This window comes from Protopterus annectens, chromosome 13.part0 (assembly GCF_019279795.1).
Source record: "Protopterus annectens isolate FY-2018-M chromosome 13.part0, PAN1.0, whole genome shotgun sequence".
NCBI classification, from domain to species: domain Eukaryota; kingdom Metazoa; phylum Chordata; order Ceratodontiformes; family Protopteridae; genus Protopterus; species Protopterus annectens.
In genome coordinates, this window is record NC_056747.1 from 1,326,341,623 (window position 1) to 1,326,350,787 (window position 9,165).

At 38.7% G+C, this 9,165-nt stretch overlaps 1 protein-coding gene across 1 annotated transcript in view; it reads left to right on the forward strand.

The window, feature by feature from the left end:
- LOC122788060 (low-density lipoprotein receptor-related protein 2-like) overlaps window positions 1–9,165 on the forward strand; it is a 1,238,079-nt gene that overhangs the window by 459,607 nt on the left and 769,307 nt on the right. The gene's annotated exons all lie outside the window — the stretch shown is intronic.

Below are 9,165 nucleotides of genomic sequence, written 5' to 3' on the forward strand. Positions count from 1 at the left end.
GTTCAGTCAAGGAGCAACATTCTAGACACATATGCATGGGTTCATGTTTATGAAACAACAAAATGAGCCAGCAAACTGTGATACCATGCCAATGACCCTTTATTGAGTCATATAAATCATATAAATAAACAGAACAACAGAAACAAACAGACCAGTTTCGGCTAGTGATAGCCTTCCTCAGTATTAAAAAAAAAACATCAGACCATTGCTCATTATACACTGTCATTCACTAACAAATTAGCTTCTGATTGGTCCCATTATAAATGTTCATTCAATCCTGGTGGGAAAAGCCCTCCCAATTTGATAATCCACTTTTTCTCCTTTGCATCCAAAATGGAATGCCATCCAGCTTTCTGGGATCTATTACCCACTATTTTATCTATAATAGTAAATTTAAATGTTGCCGCCGGGTGTTTAGACGAATGTTTGTATAGTGCATTGTTGGCTCTCCTATTCCTGATGTCACTCATATGCTCCGTAATACATAATCTAAGGGGTCTGGAGGTTTGTCCCACATAAAATGCTGAGCAGTTGCATATGGCCAAGTATATCACCCAGTCAGTACTGCAGTTTGCAAAAAAGTTTTATGTCAAAAACAGTACCCGAATTCCTACTAGTAAACTGGTTTTCACAATGTTAGTGCAATGACTGCAGTGTTCACATGGTGCACAACCTGTCAAAATATCCCCTGTGATGGATTTTTGTTGTTTAATTCACACAGACTGCCATTCCAAGCCCCTTTTGTAAAAATTAAAACATGAGCCCATATTTTTGCCTCTGCGAAATGAAAACTGACATCTCTCCACCAGGATATTTGATAGAGTGTTGTCAGCTAACAAAATATTCCAGTGTCACTGGACACTGTTTATTAATAAATCCGTGTTCCTCCCATATGTAGTGGTTAAACGTACACTATTCATTAATAAATTCGTGTTCCTCCCATACTTTGTGGTTAAACGTATTGGTAAATCGGTATGCTGTTGTTGCTTCTCCTTGTATTTGAGCAAATCATCCCTATTCAGTTTTGATGCCCAGTTTCTTGCTGTCAGTACATGTCCCATTTTATAACCCCTATCCCGAAATCTATTTGTAAGATCTTTTCCAAAGGTTTCATAAATTGCATCATCTGAACAAATACGTCTCATTCTAATAAATTAGGATTTCGGGATGTTTTTGGCTATGTGGGGTGGATGAAAGCTGGAGGCATGAAGAAGGGAATTATATTGTGGGAATTTACGGAACACCTCAGTTCGTAGAGTGTGGTCCGAATTCCTAGTTACCAGGACATCCAGGTATGTTATTTGGTCCACACTGTAATTTGTTGTAAACTGTAGCCCCCATTTGTTTTCATTCAAATATCCCACAAATTCCAATAAATATTCCACATCTGATCTCCACACCATCCAGCAATCATCCAGGAACCTCCGCCAGATATCAATCTCATCCAAATAGATGTTATGGGACCTGTCATAGATGAGATGTTCCTCCACATATGCCATAAACAGGTCCACATAAATAGGGGCAAAAGATGCCCCCATAGCTGTTCCTTTCACCTGCCAGTAGCACTGGTCCCCATAAAAGAAAACATTCTTAGTTATGACATGCTCCATCAGACAAATCAGAAAAGTATTAAATCCAGGCTGGTATAGATTGGACCTGTATAACCAATATTCAATTTCTTCAATGCCAGCTTGATGAGGAATATTAGTATATAATGCACTGACATCGAGTGTACAAAGGATCCATCCTTCCTCTAGTTGTACATCAGAAATGATGTCCAAAAATTCGGTTGTATCCTGAATCCTGGCTCTTAGCCATTTCAAAAGTGGTTGTAAATATTTGGTAAGAAACCTGGATAGTGGCTCAGTAATGGACCCTCGGCCTGAAACAATTGGTCTTCCTGGTGGAATCAAAAGATCTTTATGTATTTTGGGTAGAAAATAAATATATTGGTTATTGGAATCTGAAACAGTGAGATGATGTAAGGTAGAGTCTGAGATACTACCCTCAGCCTTCGCAGAGGCCAAAAATTCATCAATTTTTTTTTTAAACCTGAAGGTGGGATCACGAGGCCTATTAAAATAGTGTCGCCTGTCCTTTAGTTGTTGTTGTGCTTCAGCATCATGTTTGTCCCAGCTCATGACCACCACCGCTCCGCCCTTGTCAGCTGAAAGAATAACAATCTTTTTATTGTTCTCTAATTCACGTAGAGTATCTATCTCGATCTTTGAGAGATTGTTTGGCTGACAAATGAAATCCCTGGAATAATAGTGTAAATCTTTGAGAACAGAAGTCTGAAATGACTAAACACTATGATTCATAGGTGGAACAAAATTGGATTTGTGATAAGTAAATTCTTGACCAACATTAGACAAAACACTATCATTGAAATGCAACTTCAAGTTCAATAATCTGCAAAAAGCAATAACATCCTGAGCCAAAATGTCCTCTGACTCAAAAAATCTGGAATAAAATTGAGGCATTTATTGAGGAGATTGGTCTGTGCATCAGACAAAGTGACACAGGAGATATTCAACACATTAGAATTAGAGCATACATTCACTTTTGAGTCAAGAGTTTCAATAGACTTTCCATGTCGCTTATTCCTGTTATGTTTTCTCCCTGCCCATTTGTAGGGCCTAAAGGGCCAGTAGTGTTAGCTCTTTTTGGACTGGGGGAGTCTGGGTTGTGCTGCATATCCAGGTCAGTGGCTGCGGAGGAATCCTCTGCTGATGTATCCTCAGTAGATCATTTTTTAAAATAGATCTGGGTCACTTACGTTTGATTGTTTTACTATTGCCCCCCTCAAATCTGACATGCCTGTTGACACTGAACGGTTTCCCCTTCTCATAATCCTCCTGATCCTGTTGGAATTTCCAAACATTTCTCTCCTTTAGTTGTTGTTCTAGGTTCAGGAGATCCTTACCCAATTTATTTAGGCACATCATATAAAAGGATTCCCCATCAAAAACCCTTGTTTGTTCACACAATTTGGTGATTTCAATAATATCCCTATCAATTATTCTGTTATGGTAAGTGGCTATAGCCTCGACAAACCCCATGGATGCCTGTTGCTGAATGGCTGCCCACTGTTGGAACAATTCACTGTCTATTTCACTGACTAATGGTTGTATTTTAATTCTCAACCCACTTGGGGAGATGCCCTTAGCCAAATACGCCTTAAAAAGACGCAGATGCCAAATACTGGATCTGAGCGATATCATGCTCTTATTTAATTTAGAGAAAAGGGCCTCACAGTTAGTCTCAGGGCCCACATTTGTGGTCCCATCACCTCTCCTAGTGCTGTCACTCATGCTAAAGACAGTAAGGTCCTCCCTATCTGCAGATAAGCCCAACAATATCTGAGTAAGATCTATTTATGTAGGTTGAAAAGATCAAACAAACAATTCCCAATAGTGACTCAGGCAATAGGGAGGTTCCTAAAAATATATAAAGCAATAAGAAATACCAGTGATCCAACAAAAAAATATATAAAAATAAAGGAGTTTGTATGACCAATAAACTCTTATCCTATAGTATTCCCAAAAAATATCCAATAAATTCAGATATGGACAATAACAGCCCTTGTCAACAGATCATACAACCAACCACAGGAAATAATATAAACTCCAGGCAATGCTACGTACATGCATACATTACAAAAAAATGGTGTATCAACGATTATCAAAACCAGTATGAAAAGAGGACCCCTTGACAAGAGGTATTATATTCCTACAAACCAATTGGTCTGTATTCAATAAAGAGGATTCATCCAAAATTGTATAACACAAATAAACCTTGTTTTAGCTAAACAAGAGTTTGAGGCCATGCCACTAAAACAATTTGTAGCATTAAATTAGTAAGTGGACCATAATAGCCCCTGCCTCTATTCAATTTGCACCACAATTGGCAGTGCTATGTCCACAGATTCCAACCAAATAGAGCATGACATGCATTCATACACAAAATCCACCAATGAAGTTAGTAATATAATATATAAGAAATATTGGTCCTTAAATTCCCAACAATTGAATTTTATTTGTTGGTCACAACAATTTTTATTCAGATTCTATTGAAATCAGGATCACTCCCCAATTGCCAGTAGTAACATTGGAAAAAAGCCTGCTTGAAAAATACAACCCCTTACAAAAAATGCCTCTGCCAAGGGCACCAAAACTTTGTGGTCAATAATAAACAGGAAATCCCACAGGTCATATATTCGTCTTATTCAACATGGAATATGAACATTTGAGAATCCAAGGTGTATTCCCTATAGGTATGTTGGAAGGTGCAAACCAAAAATTATTAGAATGACTATGTTTATAAAGGTTACTGATACCCCCTAAATCTATACTCAACGGTTCACCACAATCCCTGAATAATATCAAAGGAAGAATTTATACAGGCTGATCAAATCCTATTAGAAAATATATAGTTAGGCCTGCATTTTTCCATAAATTCACCAATGACATCAACAAGGTTATCCACTTTTCTGTTGATTTGCATTCATAAATAAACCAATGATATCTGTAGATTCGTTAAACCAAGTGTAAAAAGCTAACCGACATAAGGAAAGATATAATTGGTACAACGCCTCAGAAGGGAGGAAAGTATCAAGTGATTCAAGCACATACGCACTTTACCTAAATTGTGTAAAATATAATTAAATATATCGCACAGTCTAAAACATAGCAGTAACTTGTGCAAATATAATCATTCAAAACTTGTAAATAGCAGTGTTGAAGTCCCCAATGTCATAAAACTGTTCAATATGAATCCAAATCCTAATTCCCAAATATAGGATGAGAAGTATCGTCCCTTCAGATCAATAAAAGTATACAAAGTCCTGTGGATACTGGATTGTGAGATGTCGTTGTCCTTATCGTTTAGCAACAGCCACGAACATACACCCAAAATGTAGTAATAAATCTGTCTGAAAAAAACTATTTCTTAATCCTCTGGCTTGGCATCCAGCTTGATCAAAAAGATGCCGTTCTTGATCCAAAAAGCCATTAGAAATGTTCGGCACCACCTCCAATCATACACTACCAACACTTCCCCAAATGGAGCATGTAATTCAGTCAGCAAAATCACTGTTCGTCACTATGCAGGAAAACAGTTACAATGAATGATAGAGACAAACCTCCAGACCCCGTAGATTATGTATTACGGAGCATATGAGTGACATCAGGAATAGGAGGGCCAACAATGCACTATACAAGCATTCGTCTAAACACCCGGCAGCAACATTTAAATGTACTATTATAGATAAAATAGTGGGTAATAGATCCCAGAAAGCTGGATGGCATTCCATTTTGGATGCAAAGGAGAAAAAGTGGATTATCAAATTGGGAGGACTTTTCCCGCCAGGATTGAATGAACATTTATAATGGGACCAATCAGAAGCTAATTTGTTAGTGAATGACAGTATATAATGAGCAATGGTCTGATGTTTTTTTTTTAATACTGAGGAAGGCTATCACTAGCCGAAACTGGTCTGTTTGTTTCTGTTGTTCTAACAGTTCATTATTTATATGACTCAATAAAGGGTCATTGGCATGGTATCACAGTTTGCTGGCTCATTTTGTTGTTTGATATCGTTCATTGGAGCCATGCAATTGCCTAACACGCAGGGGACTTTGCTGGCTGTAACACTTCATGTTTATGAATCATATGTCATGCAATGTAGAGCTGCACTATGGTGCTGCATTGCTGCTTACACATGCCACATGCATGAGTGTAGATGCCACTTGCTTTGTGCTCACCTAGTTGGCTTAATTAGCATAACCACCAAACTAACCATCTCCTGTGCATGATATAATGGATTAGCACTATTTTACATAGTGCCACTTAAAGCTGTAAGACTACTATATAGAGGAATTTGAGTTAGACTCCTGCACACATGGAGTCACACAAATGTAAGGGGGAGCCATACCTGCTGAAGTATCTCAGTAACAACTACAAACCCTGTAGTGGATTTGAAGGAGAGTGAGGCACATGTTTTGGTGTCTGTCTAAACTGGGACCTTATGACACTAATATGGTACAGTGTCAACTGCGTGTATGGGGGTTACTCAAGCTGTGACCATATGTTATTATGGGGATTGCATACCTCAAATGGTCTGGGGTTCCAGGGCCATATGTAGAAGCTTGGGTACAGTACACAAAGGATGGATGCAATGCATAGTACTAACAGTAACTATAACCAGGAAACTTAAGTGAGGAGGCCATGGTCTTACTCATGCCTATGCCAAAATGTAGCACTCACATCCGGGTGTACATGTACTGCCATGGCCACCTCAGGGAGCAATTCCTTGAATAATTCACTAGCCAGAAGAATAAATTCTGGATGGTGGCCCTCTGCACACATGGCAAGGGCCTTCTGGGCAATGTTGTTGCAAACAAGCATCATCAGAACCAGATTTAGCAAGTGTTGGTGAAGGATGTGAATGCTTTGGGTGACCTTAATAGGTTTGTGCAACAGCTGCAAGGAAGAGTTACTGATATGATAGTCCATGTAAAGGAAAATGCATGGGACATTGAGACAGAAAGGACCACCCCAATGGCTATGCCAGCAACAACAAAGCAGCTCACTGAGGTTGAGGTATTTTTGGTGCAGCTCGGTGGTTAGGGGAAGTGGCCTCTCATGCTTAGGAGTGGCTTTGATGTGGGAACTAGGGTGGTATTAAGCATTTGTGTTGTAGTAGGTCTTTAGAATTCTACCTCTGCTAAACCAGAGGTGAATTTGTGGAGTCCCATCATTTCATCCAGATTATGTTTGCATAGAATAAAGGAAGTGCATTACTTTATATGGAGAGGAAGACAATTCCAAAGATGTGGTATTCTCTATGATACATATCTATGTCTCCTGTATGTTCTATTTATGTTGTAGAAGAGACTAAGATCTACTGAGACCATGTTTATGCCACCAGTGGGCAAGCAGGTGTGCAGCAGAAATGAGCTAATATGATCTGTTGAAGCTCTGTACATGAGGCAGAGGTTGCTTCTCAATGGCTTGTATGATACCAAGAAGAGTGACAAGGATTTGTGCAGCTTTTGTGATTTAGGCTGTTGCTTTTGTTGGTGAGAAATCATTGTGGTCACTCAAGTTGTGTTGAGTTTGGGCAGGTACATAATAAAACGGGTGTTATACTCAATGATCAGCCTAATAAGTGCCAAATACAGTGAAATTATCACATTTCTGTGCCTAGATGCTATACTCTTACTAATAAACTGTGCAATGAAAAAAGGACTTTCCTACAATAATGGATACATGGTAAGCAAAGGGCAGCTTGTTGTCCTCAAATGTTTCCCTGTCCCTAACTACCAGATCAATTTTCATAGGTGCATTCTCAATATGATAGTTACAGGGGATGTCATGCTTATTGTAGGAGACTATTATACATTTTTTGGCATTTAGTTTTAGTCCATGGTTATGACACCAGCTATTTGTTTGGGAAAGGCCCTCTTGGAGTATCTTGGTATCCTCTGGAGAGTTTATGGTGGCACCAAGTTTATTGTCATGTCAAACTTGGTTAGCCATAAACCCTTAACATTAGCTTTGTCCTCCAAGAAGTAAATGCCAAAGAGGAGTGGTCTAAGAACTGAGCCCAGTAATATACCATTATTGACAGGATTTTTGGAGAAGGTAGAGCCATCTGCCCTAATTTCCTAGCTTCTATTTGTGAGCCAATTTTCTATCCAATGAGTTATATAAGGATTGACATTTAACTGTGAGATTATCAACAAAACCTGAGTGTGGGATGGTTTTGAACCCCTTTGCAAGGTCCAGATATGTGGTGAATACTGATTTTACCTCATTCATAGCTTCAGTAATCTTTACAAAGAGGCTGACCACGTTAAGTAAGAAGGATCTGCCCCTGAGAAAACTGAACTGGCTTGGGTCAAGAGTTTGTAGGTTACTTATGTCCTTATTTATTATTTCAATAATGATCTTCTCCATAGCCTTATAGATGAGCCTGGTCAGATGTATGGGTCTGTATTTACACACGTCTTTTGATTTCCCACCTTTTTAACAGGGGGATGACTGTTGATGTTCTACATTCATCCATCACAAAGCCTGTTTGGAGGCTGAAATTCAATAGCCTTTGTAGAGGGTTTGACAGGTCCTGTATCAAGCTGGCCAGTAGGCAGCCTGGTATGTTACTTGGCCTCATAGAAGTGTTCTTAGTCCTGGAAAGTGCTTTGAGGACTTGTTATTGACAGAAGTTTGGGGGTGTAGATACTGGTATATGATCTGGGAATACAGGGAGAGAGACAGAGGGGAATTAAGTAGAGCTAAATGTTTCTACTAGCAGATTGGATATCTCTTCTGGGTTGGGGTATGTGATATCATTTACTATTAGCTTTGTTCAGTGCTAGAAATTCTTTCTGAAGTTTCTAACTTAGGTAACAAATATTTATGGTTATCTTTTGCCTGGGTAGCTATTTTTATTTCATATGTAGATTTAATTGATATGATCAAGAAGCGAAGTTCCTTGTTAAGTTTAGCAAGATCATTTTTAATATCTTGAAAGGTATATTTATTATTGCATGCAATGAGGTTTTTTTTTCATTGACTGTAGAGTCTGTGTATATTTGCGTTCCGCCACAGGGAGTTATTTTTAAATCTGGCATTGTATTTACTACAGAGGGGGACAGACTCATAGAATTTTGAGGTAAAGGATTCCGTATGCATAGTGGGATACCATATGGGAGAAACATGGTGGATACAGTGCTGCCATGACTGTAAGGCATTCCCTGACAGGTCAATGACAGTCAAAATTAGCCAGTAGATGTGCATTCTATTCATCCAGGTGCAGACAGCTGCTGAATACAGCATTGTCTGGATGGTGAGTATGGTCTGGTGGCTTGAGCACCAATTATTTTTTTTATATTAGTGTTTACTTTTCTGGCTCTCACAATATTCTTTAACACCTGTCAGTGAGGATTTTGTTTCCATGTAGCCAAGAGTGGACAATATTGATTTGGTTCTCTAATGAAACAACTATATAGAGGAATTTTCTCATCAAGGGTAAAGAGCCATACATTAAACATGCATTTAGTTACCCATGGCCTTTGAAACCAATGTAGTATTCATTTATGTTCATGATCTGCCTTTCATTGGAAATTGAACAATTACGTCCATTTAATTAAACTAGAGAGA